The 24345-nt window shown below is 46.3% G+C and overlaps 1 long non-coding RNA gene across 1 annotated transcript; it reads right to left on the bottom strand.

Annotated features, from left to right (window-relative positions):
• Positions 1–6444: 6444 nt before the first annotated feature.
• On the bottom strand, positions 6445–23514 carry LOC121009323. The gene is made up of 3 exons (XR_005780737.1): positions 23382–23514; positions 12378–12380; positions 6445–6456 (listed from the first exon to the last, which is right to left on the bottom strand). It is a non-coding gene; the product is annotated as an uncharacterized LOC121009323 (long non-coding RNA).
• Between the last annotated feature and the right edge of the window lie 831 nt (positions 23515–24345).

Here is a 24345-nt window from a genome sequence, read left to right as displayed (position 1 = left end):
CACTTCTCTAATTTTGCATACAATTCATTATCTCTTAGGATCCTTAACACCTGACTAACGTGATCCTGATGTATCTCCACGTCTGGAGAATAAATGAGTATGTCATCCAAATACACGACTACAAACCTCCCCACCAGGTGATGAGAAATGTCATTCACAAAATGCTGGAAAACCACAGGAGCATTGGTCAACCCAAAAGGCATGACCAGGTTCTCAAAGTGACCCTCAGGAGTCTTGAAAGCCGTCTTCCATTCATCCCCTTCCTTGATCCTGACCAGATTATATGCCCTCCTTAATTCCAACTTGGAGAACACCTTGGAACCAACAATCTGGTTAAACAAATCAGGAATCAAAGGAAGGGGGTAAGGATCATAGACAGTAATCCGATTGAGTTCACGGAAATACAGACATGGCCGAAGACCTCCGTCTTTTTTTTTTAACAAAAAACAAAAAAAAATGCTGCCACTGGAGATTTGGAAGGTCTTAAGTGTCCATTAGCCAAACTCTCAGTAATATACTTTCTCATGGCCAGTCTTTCAGGTGCAGAAAGGTTGTACAACCTAGATTTGGGCAACTTAGCTCCGGGAATAAGGTTGATAAGACAATCATATTCATGATGCGGAAGTAAATCCTGGCATCCACTCTCAGAAAATACGTCGGCAAAATCAGATATAAATGAAGGCAAAGTCTTAGTAGTTAAAACAGAAAAAGATCTATTAAGACAATTGTCAACGCAATAATCACCCTAATCCAGAATCTGTATAGCTTTCCAATCGATGGTTGGATTGTGCTTGCTCAACCACGGCAAACCCAAAACCACCGGAGCAGGGAGACCCTCCAACACAAAACATGAGATACATTTCTGATGAAAGTCACCAATTCTTAATCTGATATCATGCACAACTTGCAATAAACACTTCTGAGCTAAAGGTGTAGAATCAATCAAAAATGGAAATATTTTTCTCTAATGCACTCGGTGTCAACCTGTGCATACGGAAAAACTGAGCATCAATCAGGTTCACCCCTGCCCCGCTGTCGATAAACACCTCCATCCCCACAGTTGTTCACTTTAGCGCCACCTCAGCAGTCAGGAGAAATCGGGTACTACCAGTCAAAGACAAATGCACATTTTATGACTCTCCTCACATCCCTCCAAGAGTCAGATGGGAATTAAATGTCCTTTTTTTACGCTTAAAGGGTTTCTACCACCAGAAATACTGTTATGTAGCTGACTGACATTAGCGATGCGCTAATGTCAGCACTACATAACAGTATGTTTCTAACTCTAGTCCCTGCAGCCGTCTTTGTTAAAAAAGCACTTTTATAGATATGCTAATGAGCCTCTAGGTGCTATGTGGGCGTCATTACCACCTAGAGGGCTCTGTCCACTAACCATTTCAGCCGCCCATTGCGTCCCTCCAGCCCGCCCCGCTCCTGTTGATTGACGTGAAACTTCTCAGTATCTTGTACCAACTCCCGCGCCTGCGCCGTGCGTTTCTGTATTCGGCGCAGGCGCAGTGAGTGAATGCTGCACTCCTGGTGCCGGCTTCCTCATTGTAACATGGTTGGCGCAAGCGCAGTGAGGAAGCCGGCGCCGGGAGAATTGTAACGTAGTTGGCACAGGCGCAGTGAGGAAGCCGGCGCCGGGAGAATACAGAAGCGCACGGCGCAGGCGCGGGAATTGGTACGAGATACTGAGAAGTTTCACGTCAATCAACAGGAGCGGGGCGGGCTGGAGGGACGCGATGGGTGGCTGAAATGGTTAGTGAACCGAGCCCTCTAGGTGCTAATGACGCCCACATAGCACCTAGAGGCTCATTAGCATATCTATAAAAGTGCTTTTTTAACAAAAAAGGCTGCAGGGAGTAATGCTAGAAACATACTGTTATGTAGTGCTGACATTAGCGAATCGCTAATGTCAGTCAGCAACATAACAGTATTTATGGTGGTAGAAACCCTTTAATGTATGGACATACTCTGATAAAATGTCCCTCCTGTCCGCAGAAAAAACACACTCCCTTCTTACGACCAGTATTCTTAAAAGTGGATCCAGGAGTAGCTCCCCCTAACTGCATGGGTTCTTTCCCAGACCTAAATTCAGGAGTATCTTCACACAAAGTGTCAGAGGAGGACGATACATCATGTGATACTACGTCCTGAGAGTGGGGGCCCTTAGATCTTTCTCTCAGGCGTCTATCAATGCATATGGCAAGAGACATAGCAGCCTTCAGAGACAAATGGGTGTTTCATGAAAGGCCAAAGCGTCCTTCAGCCTCCGTGATAAACCCTGACAAAACTGGCTACGGAGAGCCAGATCATTCCACTCAGTATCCGTATCCCACCTCCTAATCTCAGCAGATCGATCTCCCTGACGAAAGCAATGCAACTTGGTTTCGGCCAGGGATGTCCGATCCAGATCGTCATAGATAAGACCCAATGCTTTGAAAAATTAATCCACCGCCCGGAGAGACTGCGATCCGGTCGGCAGAGAAAAAGCCAATGACTGCGCATCCCCCTTAAGCAATGAAATAACCACACCGACTCGCTGTTTATCATCCCCAGATGAGTGTGGATGTAGCCTAAAATACAGTTTGCACGCCTCCCTAAACAAAATTAAATTATCACTTCCCTCAGAGAATCTGTCTGGGAGGGCAACTTTAGGCTCCAGATAGGCCTAGCTTCCACCACCACCACCACCACCAGGACCAACAGCCTGTGGTCTCTGAATCTGCGAGACGGTCGTGCAGAGATCGGTTATTTCCAAAGACAGCCCTTGCAACTGTCCTGCCAGTGCTTGGATCCATGGCTGCACTCGAACTAACAAAAAAATTACGGTTTTGGCGGTTTATAATGTCACGCTCTAGTGTATGAGGGAAACCCCCACATTGAACATAGGGAGGGAAAGGGAAAAGGAAATAAGGCCTGAAAACTAGGGAAGGAAGATGGACACCTCCTAGTGGAGACCCTAATGAAAGCCCTGACTGACTAGCAGTATGAACTCACCCCAGAGGTAGGTGAGTTCATACACAGAAATACCTAAAGTCCTATCTAACCCTAAAGGACCCTGGTACTAATGACAGGAATGAGACATCCTGTTCCTCCAAAAGGAAAGATGAACAGGACACAGAAAAGCCAAAATACAGAGGGAAAGGTAACACTTAACTTTCAAGAAGCTATGGCATCACCAGGAACTCAGCCGAGATCCAAACACCAGCTATCCACAGGTCTAGCTGAAGCTATAAACCGCACAGCATTGTGGGAGAGACAACTGTAAATAGGCAAAGTTAAATCACCACAATGGCAACCCCTGGAGGTTACACAGATGCCTATTGACCCACAAGGTAAAAATGCCAAACCAAACCACATGTTGCCAGTCTCAAAGATCTCCTGCCACTCACTGTCACGAGGACGTCCGTAGTCTCGGTACATCCGTGACACTGCCTCTACACTTTGTGCAAGAAATGAACCGTCAAGTGAGGTGAGTCTAATACCTGATTCCAAGTCTCTAAGGGATACCCCCCGGATCCTTGGCTATGGCAGAGACCAAAAAATGTACCTCAGACCCGCAGTCAACAAATGCATTCCCCTTTATAATGCAATTATAATAAGGAAAAACACTTTTTTAAATAAGGGTACCTGGGCACTTAGTTGGGGAGCACATGCTCCAACTAGGCGTGGTCGTTTCCCAACGGGTCCAGACGAGGGCAATCCCACACCAGATGTTTAGGTGACACACAGAGCAGACACTGTCTCTGTTCCTAGTGACATTGACTTACATCAAGCAAAAGGTTGGTCTTTCCCAGCTGCATAGGTTCTTGACCTGGAGGAGTTGTTGACCCTGCCACAGGCGAGACCCTCTTGTAGGTGGACTTATCTTGTAGACGTTCACCTTCTATCGAGATAAACAGCCAGGGTCATGGCAGTATCCAGACTTTGTGGTGGCGAGTTGTGCACCAACATGTCCTTGAGGGAATCCGCTGACCGACTCAGAAAAGGACTCCACAAGGCCACATCCTTCCATCCTGTTTCAATGGACCAACGCCTGTACTGGGAACAATACTCATCTGTCAGAAGATCGTCCTAATGGAGTGATCGAAGGTTAGACTCTGCAATGGCTGTTCTATCTAGTTCATCATAAATGAGGCAAAGTGCCCTAAGAAATTCCTCAATAGAATTACGAGCCAGAGATTCCTCAGCTAAGGTGAAGGCCCACATCTGGAGGTCCCCCCTAAGAAGGGAAATGACTAAGCCCACCCAAGTCTTCTCATCGCCCAAGGAAGTGGGTCTAAGTTGGAAGTACAGCTGGCAGATCTCACGAAAATTAAAAAACTGCTTGAAATCCCCAGAAAAAAAAACTCAGATAGGGGAACCTTAGGCTCAGAAGATTCCCCACCCCCTAACCCAGGACTTAACAAGGGCTGATTTGAGGCTGCAGGAGTTAACTGGGCCAAAGCCTGAGTATGGTGCCTCCTAGTCACAGCTAGATCCTGAAACATATTTAACAGACTATGCATCTGATCACCCAGCTGCTTAGCAGGATCCATAGATTAGGCTGATTATTCTGTAATGCTAATGTAATAATAAAGCCAAACTGACGTCCAGCAAACGTGGTGTACCAGACACATTTTGCACACGCCGTTACACTCTGAACACCCTTGAGGGCCGGGGTACTCTTCACCTGCCTCCAGCAGGAAGGGGAACTTTGGCAGAGCCCTTTCCAGGTGTTGGTAGCAGGGTGGCTGATGGCTGGGCACACTGGTCGCAGTTTGGCAAAAACCTCAAAGTAAATACCGTGACACTATACGAGAATTGTCAGTAAACATAAGCCAGTATTTGAAAAATCCCTATTAAAGCCAATAAAGTTATTTAAAACTCTCAGTTGTGTCTCATTCTTTGTTTGCTATTATTTCACTGTTGTAACACTGTTGCTTTCACAATGCTACCTCATTGTCTGTGGGCTGTGGTATGCTGGTTGCTGCGCGCTGCTTCCAGTTCCACTACTGCTCAATCCCTTATTGATATTCACTTTCACACTCTCTTTGTGGTTAGACTATAAGAATTAAGCGCTAATAATAAATGTAGAACTTCTCATAAAGCTCCCAATAACGACTAATACTAATAAAAACCCAAGCAGGGGCAAAAGGGAGATAAAACTTAACTTTTACTTGTGGTCGGGGCTACACCTGGACCGGAACCCTAACTAGTAGTTAACTAAACGGTTTGATTTGTGCCGTAACCGCAACGTCGTAGGGATGACTGAAAGAGGCCATCCCCTGATGAGATGATGAGATGATGAAATGGAGGGTGGGAAGGGTGGGAAGGGTGGGTGTGTTGAGCAGACGTAGGATGTAGGGGAGGGGGAAATGAGCCTAAATAGCGCGGCAGAGCCCCTCCCACAAGTACAGGCCAATAAATCATCCTTAAAACTTGTGGTCGGGGCTACACCTGGACCGGGACCCTAACTAGTAGTTAACTAAACGGTTTGATTTGTGCCGTAACCGCAACGTCGTAGGGATGACTGAAGGAGGCCAAAAAGAGCATATGCCATCAGAAAACTTTATTTACAAACCACACTTACAGTACAAGATTCTGACAGGCGTGAGCCATCTCAATGTTTGGGTGAGGTATGTATCTGGAATAACAGGAGGAGTGCCAGCGCCCTAATTTCCTGATGACGTGAGCAGGAACTCTGTTCTTGGACGCTGCAGAAGCGGCGCCAATCCGAAAAGAGTGGCCAGAGACAGATGCCGGGTCTAAACCTAGGTTGGCCATCAGAGAGCGAATATGTGAAACAAACTAGGAGCTTGTGAGATGTGCTGCATTGAAAGGCAATAGTGGCCTCTTGGGGGATGTACTGTGTACTGTATACTACTTAACAATTGGTGTAGCACTCGAACAGGGCACCAGCGGTGGGTGGTTGGGTAGTACGTGATCTGGGTAGGAGGGCCTGACTGTGATGTTTTGGTGCACGTGAGCGAGAGAATGAAATTATCTGTGTCAGTCTTCAGTTGCCCGACAGTCAGATACCTGCGGCTACTACGGGCAGAGGTAAACTCTCCTGGTCTAAGGAAGCCATAGAAAGCCAGGTATATGGCTGCTTTTATCACTAGACTCTGTTGGGCTCCAAAAGGGCTATGGTCTAACATGTCAGACAACTGACAAAATATTTGCCCGGTGATGGCCTGGCGGCCCGGCCGCGTGTTAGGATTACATTTTTCAAGCCCCCTGAGTGTAGCCTTGACTACGTGAATGGAGAACAGTGAGGGAGCTTGCAGTTGACTGGAGGCTCGGAAATGCTGTACACCGGCTAAGTAAGACTTGACTGTGGAGTGTGATAAATTCAACTCAGAGTGACAATAACCGATGAAGGCCAGAATGTAGTTGGTAAAATATAGACTGCCTTGGGGAAATTTGTCTTGAAATTTAAGAAATGCCCTCCAACCTGTATGATAAGCCCTGGCCGTGTTGGGTGACAGGGACTTGGCCAGTAGAGAACGAGCTGTAGCTAAGTGAGAGTTTATATCCAGACCAGAGAAGGGAACGGAGGGACTGTGGCACCGCTGTTGTCTGCGTCGGGAAATACCTGCGAGAAAAGGCCAAAATTTGCTCTAGACAGCGCATCAGCTGCGACATTCTTTTGTCCTGATATATGTGAGCATATGTAGCGAAACTGGTATTGCAATGAAAGAAGCACTAGCCGTCTGAGGAATGGTAACACCTGCAGGGATTTAGATGACCCGTTATTTAGGATATCCATAACCGCTGAACCGCTGCGTTATCGGAAATGAACAACACCGTGTGACCGGTCCACTCGTGACCCCACACATGAGCGGCTGCGACTAAAGGGTAAATCTCACAGGAAGCTGAAGACTGAAGAAACCCTGGCAGTGTCTTGACCTCGTCAGGCCACATGTTCGCTAGCCAATGTGTGCCAAAAATGGCTGCGAATCCAGAACTGGGAGCTGCATCAGAGAAGACTATAGGGGAACCGTTGGACACCACCGGGATGAGGAGAAAAATACCATTCCAGTTACTAAGAAAATAGTCCCACATGGCTAAATCGGCTACTATTTGGTCGTCAAGGCATATGAGGCTGTCTTGGGAGGGAGCTGAAGGAAGGAGAGCTAGTAGTCGTGACACGAATGGCCTACCTTGGGGCATGACTCGCATAGCAAAATTTAACATGCCCAAAAGAGACTGTAATAAAAAAAAAATTATGGTTCTGGTCTGCGTAAAATTGTGGAGGGTGAACCTAATCCTGTCCAGTTTGTTTTCCGGTAATTTAGCGACCATGTTTACAGTGTCCAGAATGATACCTAGGAAAGTAATAACTGGGGACGGACCTTCAACCTTTTTTGGGGATACGGGAATGTCAAGTTGGTGAAAATAGCTTAGCAGCGACTGCAGTGCTTTTGGATTGGACCCGGGGTGTTCCAATAACAGAAAGTCGTCCAAGTAATGAATAACAAAACTACAATGGAACTCGTTGACTAGTATCCAGTGGAGAGCCTGGGCCAGTTTGTCAAACAACCATGGACTGCTTTTTGAACCGAAAGTGAGTTTAGAGGCAAAGTAATAAAGATCTCTCCACTTTATACCATGCCACTGCCACAGAGTTGGACTGATGGGGAGTAGCTTAAAGGCCTCAGATATATCAGCTTTTGACAGAATGGAGTTACGGCCTAACTGCAGTATGATGGCGATAGCCTGATCTATGGAGGAGTATTTCATACTGACTTCTTCGGAGGGTATGAGAGAGTTAATACTGGGGGTGGAGTGACCATGTGGGGCTGATAGATCGATGATCAACCTTTCTTTGTTACTAAACTTGCCTGTGACTACGCCTATAGGGCTAACTCTCCACCGTCCAAAAGGAGGAGAAGAAAAGGGGCCTATTAGGAATCCCTTAGCCAACTCGATGGAAATCAATTCATCCACTGCCTGAGGGTGAAGTTCCGCTGACAATAAATTCCTGCACTCATAAGACGATTCAGGCAAGGCGATGTGGAAACCTGATCTAAACCCTGACATGAGGAACTGAACGAAGCTAGGGTCGTGGTGGACGATATACGACTTATTCACTTTTAATGGACAGACCGACTTGGGATGGGCTCTAAAACAATTCACACAAACATGTAACAGCCTACACTGACTATAATTGCAGGAGGAAAAATTTAAATTATTGCAGATCTGTGATCTGCCGAGATATTGAATGGGCCTTCCCAATTTGTTGACTAAACCAGAGGCATACTGGGGATCAGGGTGCCTAGACGGCTGTGCAGGAGGGCTAGTATCGGCACTTGAGGCAGCTTTGTGACACCATTCTGCTGTGTGGTAGATGGATTGACACAGAGAACAAGCAGGAGCCCTAAGACCAGCAAAGTGTCTACAAAATATCTCAGTGTCGATATTAGCCCAGTTTGTGAGAAATTGAAATTGACTGAGGGCCGCCGCGGCCTTAGCTGAAAATGAGTAGTGATAATCGTAAAATGAACTACCACCATATTTGTACCCCAATTCGGTTACCCTAAACAAATAAAGATCTAATTCCTCCCTGCTTTCGGGCCGTACGGAACAAATCACATCTCTATACAGACTGAAAGCTAAAAGGAACTCCGGGATGGTAAGCTTTCTGTTTAGCCTGAGATCACGGCCCCTGAGTACTACTGAGACATCACCGCACGCGATGACTTTGCTGTCAGAGAAATCCCGAGTAGCAATCAACAGGTTGACGTCCCTGCCTTCCAGAATATCTTTCTTGATGTTGGCCGGTATGAAGTGAGCTGGGGTGATATTAGGAACAGAGACTGTCGTACTGGTACACCCCGCTGCGGATGTGGATGGGATGGCCAACTCTGGACCCGGAGGAGTGAGAATGGCACCCCGGGACTCGACCGTGTCCAGTCTGGATTGGATGTCCGTGACTGATGACGTAAGATTGTTGAGCATGAGGTGAATCTGAGCGAGCGACTTCTGGACTGTGGCCATCGAGACTTCCTCCTGTCGCTGAGGACTCGCAGAAGACATGAGTAGGCGGTATAATTCCGCCTTTCTGGCTGAGGCTGTAAACGGGATACCCCTCTTGGACAGCTCCGCCATCAACCTTGGTACGGTCCAACTCCGTAGTGACGGGATGCTACCCGCTTCGGACAGCCTGGCGGCATTTTCATTGACCGAGGCCTCCATGATGTCAGAGGCATGAGACATGATCCTGTAGATACAGTACGTGAGAATGAGGCTCAAACATGGGACCCGAGACTGGACACCAGTGACAACCCTACCACCGAACGATGTGGTGTGCGTACGCATGCCATCGTGGATAATGTCACCTCGTGATCAATGATTACCGCCACCGACAAACTGAGCTGACTTACCCACAGCGCGGAAGGAGCAAAAAGCGGGATGAGGAGAATACCTAAGTTAAAATCATGAGATTTTTAGACGACAAAATGAGAAGGTGAATCTAGCACTGAAAACTTCCCTATACTACCTGTTGGAAACGAAACTGGGCCACTGAGAACCGACGGTTGACCTGAAAAGAAGTAACGTCCCTGGAGAGAGAACGGAGAAAACATACTTAAACAGACAAAGAACGGCTATACACGACTGGAGATGTGAGCGAGATCGATGAATATACGTGCGTATAATGCGTAAACTACGAAGGTCTGAAAACAAACTAGCGTGGTGATCCCGTACCTGAGGTGACTGAACATGACCCAATAAAATGTGCAGGGCAGTTTGTTTCACCCGTAATACGTGCATATATATATATATGTATATATATATATATATACACACCACTGTATTTATTGCACCCCCCTTCCCCCCTTTTTTTTTTTTGGAGTGTGTACCTGAATAAAATAATGGCATAAGTATGTGTATGTGTGTTTATTTATTTATTTATTTTTAACTGCAGTAGCACGAGTGACCACCAGAGGGTACTCACCTCAAGACCTGCTACACACTGTCTAGTGAGCTCCCCGTCCTGCATCCTCAGTTGTGGCCACTGGGGGCGCAAGGAGCCAGACAGGAACGAGCCTGGGACGCTGATCGAACTGAAGCAAGCGGGCCGGTGGCAGCAGGAGAGGACACCAGAAGGAGAGGACACCGAAAGTAAGTTTAACAATACCCTGCCTCACTAATGGCACGGCGGCCCGTGCCAGACATTTGCGAATGAGTTCGGGACCACACTGATCCCTGCACCCTGCCTATACTGCCGCGTGGGAGCCGATGCATCCAGGCAGTTCGCTCCGGTGCAGCGTGACTCCCCCTTACCTGGGGAGCCGGCACTGCTGACCGGATTTTGAGCAACGGGGCCGCTGACTGAGGCGGCATCTTACCTTGGAGGTGGGCGAACGGGTTAGATACGGCAAACGGGGTAGACACAGCGCACGGTGTAGATTAAGGAGCAGGAAGGCAACTAATCCAGACGCACACGGATATGGCCACGATCTATGTTGAGCAGACGTAGGATGTAGGGGAGGGGGAAATGAGCCTAAATAGCGCGGCAGAGCCCCTCCCACAAATACAGGCCAATAAATCGGCCTTAAAACTTGTGATCAATAAAATGAATGCACTGCACCAGAAAGACATATATAAACAAACTCAAATGGCATACTGTACAATCCCCTGAATTGTGCTGTAGCAAGCCCATGGATTGTCACATTAGACGCGTTATAAAGAAATTGGAAAGTTCTCACTAATCTTGAGGTGCCTCGATCTGCTTCAGTAGATGCCATTCAAACACATATTCAGGTGGCTATTGACCTCTTGTATAGATCAGGCAGCAGGAACAACTGACCTTAGAAAACCCTGGATGAAAGGAAGGGACTAAGAATGCCCTGCCTATCTATACAGAACACTCGCCCTGAAAGGGGCGACCCTGTCTGGATACCTGACCCTACACCCGGGCGGTATCCCTAACAAACCCTATAAGATAATTCCCGACGTGCCACGTTTCGTTAAATAACTCATAAGGGGAAGCATTAAAAAAAATAGGGTATCCTTCAAAAGTTAGATACAGAGTATAAAAATAATATATATCAGGTTAAGCCTATTAGGCTGAAACAAAAGTATGCATAAATCAATAGACCAAAAAAGGAAGAGACAATGCACCCCTTGTCAAAAATGCGCCCATCAGTGGATATGGGCTACCATGTCAAAAAACACACATGCCCGCCAGTGGGTATGGGCTGCTATGCGTCTATCAGCGGAGAGTGGCAAGATGACATAGTGTGGAGGTGGCAGCAGCATCAGGAGGACACAGAGTGGCAAGGTGACATAGTGTGGAGGTGACAGCAGCATCAGAAGACCACAGAGTGGCAAGATAACATAGTGTGGAGGATGGAGACCACAGAGTGGCAAGGTGACATAGTGTGGAGGTGGCAGCAGCATCAGGAGGCCACAGAGTGGCAAGGTGACATAGTGTGGAGGTGACAAACAGCATGAGGAGACCAAAGAGTGGCAAGGTGACATAGTGTGGAGGTGGCAGCAGCATCAGGAGACCACAGAGTGACTCGGTGACAAAGTAGGGAGGCGGGTGGCAATACCAGTACTAGCTGAAGATGGTGGGTGAAAAAAGGAGCACTTGGCATCAGATGTGTGGCATCAGGCGCATGGCAGCATCAGAAAAGTAGCTGAGGCAGGTATCTAGAAGAAACCGGTCTCTTTTGTAAAAGTGTTGGTGTGGCACCATGGATGATCTAGTCTGATTCATCTTGACAAAGGTCAGTCTCTCCACATTTTGGGTGGACAAGCGAGTTCTTCTTGGGGTAACTATGGACCCGCCGAACTAAACACCCACTCTGATGCCACACTACTGGCCGGGCAGGACAGCTTTTCCAGGGCAAACCCGGCCAGTTGCGGTCACAAATACAGTGTGGCTGCCCAGTAGTCCAGCGGATCTTCAATGACGGGTGCACTCCAAGTATGCCACCACCTGCTGGTTCAGGTTCTACTCTATGTCTACCTGCTGGTTAGTAGTTTCTTCACTATGCGGGTGAAGAAAGCTGCTCGACAGTGACTCTAGACTCAGGCTGCTGCTGATGGAGATGGTACTGCGTCTGCCATCCCACCTCTCCCCAGCAGCCATGGCAGTGGAATATGAGCGCAGAGGGCCACCCGATCAGACCTGCAAGAGAATGGACGATGGCGCAGATAGGCAGCGGCCAACTCGCTACATAGGATGTCTCTATAGTAATTCAGTTTGTCCTCCCTCTCAGCGGGTGTAAAAAAGGCCCCCATTTTGGACCGGTAGCAAGGGTCCAACAAGGTGGAGAGCCAGAAATCATCCCTCTGCCTAATGATGACAATTTGGCTGTCACTAAGCAAGCAAGTGAGAATACATCGGGCCATTTGTGAAAGTGACTCAGAGGGACTCCCTGCCTCCATCTCGACTGCATACTGCCATGGTGTGTCTGCCTCATCTTCCTCATCACCCTGTAGCTCGTCTGCCTGCTCCAGCTCCTCCTCTCCTGTCACCTATGTAGAAAAACCACCCATTTCTCTACACATTGCTTGTGCTCTAATGTCCTCCTCCTCCTCCAGTTCAGTCCCCACAGGGCTCATGTGGCCGTAAGATCTAGGCACCAGTCCCCTGACCAGCCAGATTTACCAGCATCTGTTCCAGGACATGAAGTAGTGGAATGACATTGTTCATCCCATAGTCCAGACGACTGAGAAATAACATGGCCTCCTCAAAGGGACTGAGCAAATGGCAGGTGTCATGCATGAGCTGCCAGTGGCTGACATCGAAGTTACACAGGGGAGTACTCCTGTCCGTTTGGATCATCAAGAAATCGTTTATGGTCTTTCTCTGTTCGTACAGTTAGTCCAAACGGCAAATATATTTTTATTTTGCTACTAATACATGGCAAAAAAGGCTTTAGAACATATAACTGCACCACTGAACGGCAAATAGGCCATTATTTTTTTTCACTTATACACACCACAGAAGACTTTAGAACATATAATTGCACCGCTGAACGGCAAATATATTTTTCTTTTGCCACTAATACACAACAAAAAGAGCGTTAGAACATATAACTGCACCGCTGAACGGAAATATATTTTTATTTTTCCACTAATACACGACAAAAAGGGCTTTAGAACATATAACTGCACTGCTGAATGGCAAATAGGCCCTTATTTTTTCCACCTAAACATGCCACAGAAGGCTTTAGAACATATAACTGCACAGCTGAACGGCAAATATATTTTTATTTTGCCACTAATACACAACAAATATATTAAATTTTTCCTCTAGTACATGACAAAAAGGCTTTCGAACATATAACTGCACCACTGAACGGCAAATAGGCCCTTATTTATTTCCACTTTATTACACGCCACAGAAAGCTTTAGAACATATAATTGCACCACTGTACGGCAAATATATTTTACTTTTGCTACTAATACATGACAAAAAGGGCTTTAGAACATATAACTGCACCGTTGAACGGCAAATCTATGTTCTGTTTGCCATTAATACACGACAAAAAGGGCTTTAGAACAAATAACTGCACCGCTGAACTGCAAATATATTTTATTTTGCCACTAATACACGACAAAAAGGGCTTTAGAACATATAACTGCACCGCTGAACAACAAATAGGCCCTTATTTTTTTCCACTTATATACGCCACAGAAGGCTTTAGAACATATAATTGCACCGCTGAACGCCAAATATATTTTATTTTGCCTCTAGTACATGACAAAAAGGGCTTTAGAACATATAACTGCACCACTGAATGGCAAATAGGCCCTTATTTATTTCCACTTATACACGCCACAGAAAGATCTAGAACATATAATTTACCGCTGAACGGCAAATATATTTTACTTTTGCCACTAATACATGACAAAAAGGGCTTTAGAACATATAACTCCACCACTGAACGGCAAATATATGTTCCGTTTGCCATTAATACACGACAAAAAGCGCTTTAGAACATATAACTGCACTGCTGAACAACAAATAGGCCCTTATTTTTTTCCACTTATATACGCCACAGAAGGCTTTAGAACATATAATTGCACCGCTGAACGGCAAATATATTTAACTTTTGCCACTAATACACAACAAAAAGGGCTTTAGAACATATAACTGCACCACTGAACAACAAATAGGTCCTTATATTTTTCCACTTATATACGCCACAGAAGGCTTTAGAACATATAATTGCACCGCTGAACGGCAAATATAATTAAATTTTGCCACTAATACATGACAAAAAGTGCTGTCATTTTGGCACTTCACCACACAACGGCTAATAAGCCCATTTTTTCCCACTAATACAAGCCAAAAAATGCTTTAGAACATATAACTGCACAGCACAAGGGCGAATAAGATGTAGAAATAATTCCTTGTAATAAACCCTGTTAATGGCTGTATCAAACAACACTTGCACCCCAATAACAAGAACGGTTTGCTGGAATTACACAGGATAAGATGTAGAAATATTTCCTTGTAATAAACCCTGTTAATGGCTGTATCAAACAGCACTTGCACCCCAATAACAAGAACGGTTTTCTGGAATTACCCACGCTGTAACCTTCCCTACTGAACCCTGTTCTACATAAATGCTGTGGAATGATTCCTCCCTATCCTTTCCCTACACCTTGAATAATCTTTCCCTGCACTTGTAAATATATTTTTTTAGCACAATGACGTTTTTGACGTCTCTACCTGCACTAAGTACACTGGAAAATGGCATAATCCAAGATTGCTGAGGCTATTTATAGGGTTGTGACATCACAGGGCTGGCTGGTTGCTGATCAGCTGCATGCATGGCTTTATGGGTGATCCCGCCTTTCCAGAGTTCCTTGCTCCATATCCTCACACGTTCAGCAGCCATTTTAGGAAAAAATGCGATTATTTACCACGAAGCATGAGGAAATTCGGATTTGGTGCGAATCTAATTTTTCCTGAAAATCGGATCGATTTCGGTTCGTCAACTTTGATTCGCTTATTTCTAGTCATAGGCTTGATCTTCTATTTTTGTTCAGCAGGACCTGCGCTGATGTCACCGCGATCACCACGTGGTCATCAAAGGTCCTTTTGCAGGTCCTTAAAGATGAAGTAAGAAGACGATGCCGGCTGCGCCAACAAGAGGATGAGTGAGTTAATTTTTTTTATTTTTTAACCCCTCAAGCAAAATTTTAGTAAGCATTCTATATTAAGAATGCTATTATTTTTCTTTATAACCATGTTATAAGGGAAAATAATAAAATATACAGAACACCTAACCCAAACCCGAACTTTAGTGAGACCCACATATACTTTTGGATATGGGCATGTTGCGTAATAAACAACTGCTGTACTTTCATCTGCTATTGATGAAAGAGACGTGACCAACCTGAAACCTGTTGCCAGACATTTTAAACTCCATCATGCCTGTGACCCTAGGGGTTTGAAAGTTCAGGGAATAGATTGTGTACCAAAAAATATTCTAGGTGGAGATACCTCAAGGAAACTTGCCCAACTGGAATGCAAGTGGATTTGGCAATTGAATACGCTACGTCCAAATGGACTCAATGAGTCCACTGGTTTTTCATCCTTCTTATAGACACTCCTCGGGTCAGCATATGCCAATTGTTTTTAATTATGTTTTAATCATGGATTGATATGTAATCATGTTTTAATTTTCAATATGAAATAAATTATTTTAATCTTGTGTTATCACTGTATGCAATTCATCACCTCTATTGATTGATGTTTTTAGGCTCGATCCCAATGGGATTCTGTACATCCCCCCCCCTTTATATCTTCATAAAAATTGTTTTTTATTATTATTATTTTTTTCATAATTAATTTTTTCAAGTTTTTTATTGAGTGACACATGGTTCTTAATTTTTCACATTTTTTTTATATTTGACATTGGAAAACTTTATATATTATATTCAGGGCCGGATTAACGTAGGGGCTGATGGAGCTGCAGCTCCAGGCCCCTACCATAAAATAGGCCCATCCGCCAGCCAAAAGGCCGTCGGGAGCGGCCCGCGCTAAAAGTCCTCTGTTGTCAGCTGTCACACAGCACACAGACAGTGCAGAGACACTCACCTCACGCTGGCAGCAGGGAGGAGCCTGAGGGAGGGACTCGGGAGGAGCGTAATATAATCCTACAGTGGAAGCTGCTTCTGCCAGCCCCTCCCCTCCCCGCCCACCAACCAATCAGAGCTGAGGCAAGGCAAGCACTAGCAGCTCTGAGCCGTCTGAGTAGTACAGGGAGTCTAAGAATAGAAATGAATCGAATGAGTCTCAGGTTAAAAGAATCTAAAGATCCGATTAGTTAGAGACTCATTCCATTCTTTGAGTTAAAAGAGCCGTGAGTCAGAGTCTAGAACAGGTTACACTGAGGCTGTCGGCTCTCAGCTGCTTTTGTTGCAGCAGTGATAAGATTAAGGGACAGGAGCAGAGAGATAAGAGAAGTGACAGATGACACAGAGTTTAGATTACAGGTTGAATTAACCCTTTAGGATCAAATTGGCTTCTTAGGAGATATACTGTATATATGTTAAAGGCATCTCATTCAGTAGCTATATAACTAAGGGTGGGTTCACATCTCCTTTATGGATTCCGTTAAGTGGGGACTGTGGGGACTATTTTATTATCAGCCAGTGACTGTGTTTCTGTAATACTGTTATCAATTCAGCACATAGTTTTCCCTGTGCGTGCATTCACATTTCACTTCACTTGGTTCGTTGTACTAGTGTCAGTGTCAGACTGTTGTCACTGTGGGTAACAATGCACAACAGACAACAATGCACACCACAGTGACAGCTCCTGAGTCCTCCTGTCCGGCGTCAGCCTCAGCTTCCCTTCACTGTCACTATAATCAGTCACTCTTCCTGATCCTGACTCACTCATTAGAGAGCTGAAGAGCCGACTGAGTCAGCAGCAGCAAGTGAATCGAATGGATAGCATCTGCGCATGCGCACCGGCACCTAGAGTCTTCGGTTCACTTGCGAGTCAGCTCAGCAGTCAGTGACTCAGCAAGTGAACCGAAGATCCGATTTATGAATCGGTTCATTTGAATGAGCTGATTCAAATGAACCAATTCATCTGAAAGATCCGAACTTCCAATCACTATTGTACACAGCGCAGCGTGCAGGAGGGATAACCGCGGGCGCACTGAGGTCATATCCGGCGGGCCGTGGCATTACAGGAACAGCACCAGCTGCTCTGACGTCCTGCCGCCGGATATACGTCACAGGATATCCGGCGGCAGGACGTCAGAGCAGCTGGTGCTGTTCCTGTAATGCCGGCCCGCCGGATATGACCTCAGTGCGCCCGCGGTTATCCCTCCTGCACGCTGCGCTGTGTACAACCTGCACAGCAGTTTCGACCAGCACACAGCCCACAGCGCTCAGCCACACCAGCCCGCGAGACAGCAGGAGCTTCTGGAGCAGGACAGGTATCAGATAAACTCATCCAGTTGGAAGGGAGGGCAATCATAGTGCTGTTATGATTTATGGACACAGCTCTCAGCATGCTTAGCCAGCCTTCTATCTGGCTTTGCATCTTGAGAGTCACAGTCCACAGGCTGTTTCTGAGCCTGTGGACTGTGACTCTCAAGAAGCACAGCCAGATAGAAGGCTGGCTAAGCATGCTGAGAGCTGTGTCCATAAATCATAACAGCACTATGAATATTACTGACTGGCTAAGCATGCTGAGAGCTCAGTCTAAATAACATAACACATAAAGAAATTACTGTTTCTAGCTGCTAGTTCACAGCAGCTAGAAACAGTAATTTCTTTAAAGGGATTCTGTCACCAGGTTTTACACCTGTCAGCTAAAAATATGCTGATGTTCAGGGCGTCTTCACGATTCCTAATGTGGGCTTATAAATGTCATCTGTGGGCTTATTTAGCTAAAAAACAGCTATTACTAACCTGTCAGTCAAACAAATAAGGTGCCCAAGGGGATGTTAATGGATGCAAGGTGCCGGCCGCACCCGCCGCCGTTCGTGCCCAGCGCCGCCTTTCCGGACTTCTGCGCCGCCTCCTAATCCTCTGTGCCGCCTCTCGCTCTCCCTCCCTCCCCCTCCTTCTGCTGTAAGATCTCGCGCTTGCGCACAGGCCTCTGCCTGATGCGCCCGTGCGGACTTCTCCATTTGGCTTCTTACAGCGAAGTGCGCATGCGCCAACACTTCGCTCAACCCCTGTATGCGCGAGATCTTACAGCAGGAGGAGTGGGAGGGAGGGAGAGCGAGAGGCGGCACAGAGGATTTGGAGGCGGCGCAGAAGTCTGGAAAGGCGGCGCTGGGCACGAACGGCGGCGGGTGCGGCCGGCACCTTGCATCCATTAACATCCCCTTGGGCACCTTATTTGTTTGACTGAAAGGTTAGTAAAAGCAGTTTTTTAGCTAAATAAGCCCACAGATGACATTTATAAGCCCACATTAGGAATCGTGAAGACGCCCTGAACATCAGCATATTTTTAGCTGACAGGGGTGAAACCTGGTGACAGAATCCCTTTAATGTGTAATGTTATTTAGACACAGCTCTCAGCATGCTTAGCCAGCCTTCTATCTGACTGGCTAAGCATGCTGAGTGCTGTGTCCATAAATCATAACACAGCTCTATCAAAATTACTGTTTCTAGCTGCTGTTGTCCACAGTCCACAGCAGCTAGAAAACAGTAATCTTCATAGTCATGTTAAATGATCACTATAGTGTCAGGAAAACAAAGCGGTTTTCCTGACACTATAGTGCCCTAAGGGTGCCCCCACCCTCAGGGTCCCCCTCTTGTGGTCCCCCTCCATGTTGCCAAGATAGACGCCAAATGAAGGGGTAGTTGCAGGAACAAAATACTTTAATGGTATCGATAAAATATATATGTAATTAAGACACTGAGTGCAGTTCCATAAAAAGGCCCAGCAAAATCCTCAGCACCAGGCCCATGATGCTCTTAATCCGGCCCTGATTATATTATATATTGGCTTAGTATTCAGTCATTCACAAATCACTTTATTGTATTTAATATTTCTTATTATTACTATTAATGTATTATCACTCTAAATTTTGTACGCAATTTTTGATATGTCATTCATTCACATTATTATGTAATAATTTTATATTCGTTATGTTTCAATTATATTTTGAGCAGGGTAATGCCAGGCCTGCGCATATGTAATAAACAATCTGATGCCGCCGGTATTTATCTTGCGATGATAGTTTCGCGGGATTGCCGCCATCATCATGTGATCTCATACTAGGTCACGTGACCGATCTATCACGTGATGTGTTACGTCACATACATGCGGCCTCCTCCATATGAGCTTTGGGATCCAGGTGTATATAATTTTTGACAATGGGTATCGAGCATTGTGATTGGTGTTTGTAAATATTTTGTGTGTGTCCTGCAGTGATGACGCCATCCCCAGACGAAGGTTTGCCGAAACGCGCGTTGGGGTTGGCGCCATCCCGGAGGAGGCACACTATGGGTAATTGATTCTGTCCTTTATATTTTGTATTATCATTTTTTGCACTTTCACTTTAACTTGTAATTATTTGTTGGATTAGTATGAATTGTGCTCCCTTCCAAATTTCGGGTTAATGCCACCATTTCCCTGCACTTGGTTTTAATACATGGATTTTTCCCTATAAATGTCATAAATAAAGTGTACTATTGACTTCATGCGGTCTGGTAGTCTTTTATAGGACTTTATATAATTTTTTGCCATAGGCATGTGCGTATCGAGCAATGCATGGTAGTTACGTAATTCTCAAGTTAGGCTACTTTCACACTCAAGTTTTGGGTGGATGCATTATGGATCTGCCAGAACCGATCCCTTACAACAGGGGTGGGGAACCTCCGGCCCGAGGGCCGTATGCGGCCCACGGTATCATTTCATGTGGCCCCCGGCCCCCTGCCAGAACATAATGTGAAAATGCTTATGACCCCTTCCATTATGGAAGCGGTCATTAGCATACGGGAGGCACAGGAAGGTGAGAACAGCACTGCACTGGCTGTCCTCACCTTCCCTGGTCTTCTTTCAGCCCCACACTGTGTCCTGACACATCCAGCGTCAGGACGCAGTGCACGTAGACGTGCACTATGACCTGACGCTGTGCGGTGTGAGGTGACAATATAGTGCGGCAGGAAGAAGAACAGGGAGGGTAAGTGAATCTGCCAAGAGGCAGCGCCGTACGGAGCTGGAGAGGTAAGTTTATTTGTTTATCTTAAATACAGTATCTGATCTGATGTCTGATTGGGGCTGATCTGAGGCTAAAGGAGGGTGGGGAGGGTCTGATGGGGGTCTGATCTGAGGCTTGGGAGGGTCTGATCTGAGGCTGGGGGTGTCTGATCTGAGGCTGGGGTTTGATAGGGGTCTGATCTGAGACTAGGGGGGCTGATGGGGGCTGATCTGAGGCTGGGGAGGGTCTGATGGGGGCTGATCTGAGGCTAGGGAGGGTATTATGAAGGTCTGATCTGAGGCTGGGGGGTCTTATAGGGGCTGATCTGACCCTGGGGGGTCTTATGGGGGCTGATCTGAGGCTGGGCGTCTGATCCGGGTCTGGTCTGAGGCTGGGGGTCTGATGGGAGTCTGATCTGAAGCTAGGAAGGGTCTGATTGGGGTCTAATCTGAGGCTTAGAGGTCTGATGGGAGTCTGATCTGAGGCTGATGTAGGCCTGGGGGGTCTGATAGGAGGCTGATTTCAGGCTGATGGAGGTGGGGGCAGATATTTTGCTGAGAAAGGGACAAAGGCAGGGACAGTTGCGAAGAAAGAGGCAGGGAGAGTGAAAGCTGGGTGAACCCCTCTCTGGACCCCCTGGGTTTAGCTTCCTGCCATTAATGTCAAATAAGTAACATTCTGAACTTAAAAATTAGACTGCTATGTGTGGTCAATATGGCGCCTGTATTGTATGTAATATACTGTATATATATAGTGCAGGTCGCTATTTTGTGCTGCAAAAATACAGCCCTCTAGATTATTTTAATTGAAGTGCAATTTCTGTAACTTATCCCTAAGTCAATTATATGTTTGACCAAATACAGCAGTAAAAATTTTTTATTGAGAATTTTGTATGGCCCCCGAATGATGTTACAAATATCCAAATGGCCCTTGGCAGCAAAATGGTTCCCCACCGCTGCCTTACAATAATACAACCATATGCATCCATCATGAATGGATCCGTTTGTATTATATGTAACATAGCCAAGATGGATCCGTCATGAACGCCATTGAAAGTCAATGGGAAACGGATCAGTTTTCTATTGTGCCAGATTGTGTCAGAGAAAACCGTTCCGTCCCAATTTACTTACATTGTGTGCCATTTGGCTCAGTTTCGTCAAGTGGACAGCAAAACGCTGCAGGCAGAGTTTTAGTGTGCGCCTCCAGAGCGGAATTGAGACTGATCGGAGGCAAACTGATGCATTCTGAGAAGATCCTTTTCCATTCAGAATGCATTAGGGCAAAAACTGATCTGTTTTGGACCGCTTGTGAGAGCCCATGACGGATAAGTGTTGAGCCTTTATTTTGGTTTGTATGGAAATATTAGGGTACATAATGTCACACTGGACACAAACGCTGTAGATTTGCTACACAAAAGTATATGGTGGCAGGTCCACAGCGTTTACGTGCCAACAGAGTGGATATGATTTTAGGGGTCTCAGCCACATGTTATAAACAAAATTCACCTCACAAATTGCACTGTGGTGCGGATTTTAATTCAGTGGCATGATTTGCTGTGGATTTTACTGCTGCAGATTTACAAAATGACGGACCCTCACCTGTTCTTTTGTCAGGACTTCACACAAGTGAAGACTGCGCTACACAGAACTGTATTGTGCACTGCCATATATCAATATTGTAGGCTGGAGATCAGCAACCTCCGCGGCTACAACTGTTCTGAAACTACAGCTCCCAGAATCCTCCTTTCACATCTATGGGGGTTACAAGAACAACTGAATAAATGTGCATGCTGGGAGTTGTATTTCACAGCAGCTGGAGAGCTGCTGTGAAACGTATGTATTGGCTCCTATGAGCCGAAGTTATTGCTTCGCAAAGTCTCGCGAGACTTCGCCCAATAACTTCATAAATTAATTTGTACTGTAAAAAAACATTTCCCGAACTCGGGTTCGGTTCCAAGGTACCACCTGGAACCAAACCCGAGTTCGGGAAATGTTTTTTTATAGTACAAATTCATTTATTAAGTTATTCGGCGAAGTCTCGCGAGACTTTGCGAAGCAATAACTTCGGCTCATCGGAGCCAATACATACGTTTCACAGCAGTACTCCACTCAGTTACAGTATTAGAATTAAGTTTTATGCGAATCGACTTCGGATGTTTCATCCGAAGTCGATTTGCTCATCCCTACTAATAATAACGTACAGGTAAACATTCAGTTCTTCTTACAATGTGCTTACTTTTATGATAGCAGATTAACTTGATTGAAACATACAGCATTAACCACATGGTGGCAGTCTAGGAATATACATTAATACTGCAGCATTTCCGAACAGCTTGGCTTTCTCACATTGATAAAATCCTTGAAAAAGCTATTATGGTCAAATCATGTAAATGGCTGTTTTGATTTTTAGAGCAATCCCATATTGCATAATTTTACTTAACACTTTCAAGACCCTGGGATTCCCTGCCTTCCCAGAGCAATAACTATTTTTATTTTTGTGTTCACATAGCAATATGTCGGCTTGTTTTTGTGGGACAAGTTGTACTTTCTAATGGCACGATTTAATATTGCATACAATGTATTGAGAAGAAGGGGAAAAATGCAATTCTAGTTTTTATGACATTCCCTATACAGTAAAACTAACCTATTTCCTTCATTCTATGGTCTATATCAGGGGTGGCCAACCCGCGGCTCGCGAACCGCATGCGGCTCATCGAACCTTTACTTGCGGCTCTCAGAGGAGCGCGGTCTCCTCTACATATGCGGCTCGCAGAGGGGAGCGGGCCAGGGATGTCGCAGCTTTCAAAATATTAGCAGCACAGGGGAGAAGGAAGAAGAAAGCAGTCCCCTCCTCCCCCTGTGCTGCTGCCGCTGCCACCAATGATAATGCAGAGGGGAAGAGGAGGGGAGGGGCTGTTTCCACTGCCACCAATGAAGTTATCTCAAATACAGGAGGCGGGTTCTGGCTGCAGAATTCAAATACAGGAGGCGGGTTCTGGCTGCAGAATCATATAGCCCGCACCTGAGGGGTTAAGTGCCGGGGAACGCAGCATAGAGGCCAGGTCTCGGCTATGTGATTCTGCCGGCACCCGCCTCCTGTATCTGTATTAAAAGTTGTCTTTGGTGGCGCAGGGCCCCCCCCCCCCCCCGTTAATACATGCAGGCCCGCGCTCTGACCTGACGCTGTGCACGTCAGGTCACTGTGGAGAGGTCGCCAGTCTTCAGAGCAGCGGCAGCCTCCTACACAGTTTTATTTTATTAAAGTACTGATCTGGGGGTCTTATCTGACATGGGGGTAGTATGAGCTCAGATAAGACCCCCAAATCCTCATCAAACCCACAAAATAAGTCTCCCCAGTGCTCACATAAGACACTAAAAATCAGACACCCCATGCTCACATCTCTCCTATTTCAAATAGCCTCTGAGCATGGGGCGGTCATCTGATAATAAGGCGGTCATCTGAGCATGGGGCATCATCTGAGCATGGGGTGTCATCTGAGCATGGGGCGTCATCTGAGCATGGGGCGTCATCTGAGCATGGGGTGTCATCTGAGCATGGGGTGTCATCTGATAATAAGGCAGTCATCTTAACATAGGGCGGTCATCTGAGCATGGGGCGGTCATCTGAGCATGGGGCATCATCTGATAATAAGGCGGTCATCTGAGCATGGGGCGTCATCTGAGCATGGGTGCGTCATCTGAGCATGGGGTGTCATCTGAGCATGGGGTGTCATCTGATAATAAGGCGGTCATCTTAACATAGGGCGGTCATCTGACCATGGGGGGTCATCTGAGCATGGGGTGTCATCTGAGCATGGGGCGTCATCTGATAATAAGGCGGTCATCTGAGCATGGGGTGTCATCTGAGCATGGGGCGTCATCTGATAATAAGGCGGTCATCTGAGCATGGGGTGTCATCTGAGCATGGGGTGTCATCTGAGCATGGGGTGTCTTCTGAGCATGGGGCGTCATCTGATAATAAGGCGGTCATCTGAGCATAGGGCAGTCATCTGAGCATAGGGCAGTCATCTGAGCATAGGGCGGTCATCTGAGCATGGGGTGTCATCTGAGCATGGGGTGTCATCTGAGCATGGGGTGTCATCTAAGCATGGGGCGTCATCTAAGCATGGGGCGTCATCTGATAATAAGCCGGTCATCTGAGCATGGGGCGTCATCTGAGCATGGGGCGTCATCTAAGCATGGGGCGT

This window comes from Bufo bufo, chromosome 1 (genome assembly GCF_905171765.1).
Source record: "Bufo bufo chromosome 1, aBufBuf1.1, whole genome shotgun sequence".
In the NCBI taxonomy this organism is placed as follows: domain Eukaryota; kingdom Metazoa; phylum Chordata; class Amphibia; order Anura; family Bufonidae; genus Bufo; species Bufo bufo.
This window is presented reverse-complemented; position numbering and strand designations above follow the sequence as displayed.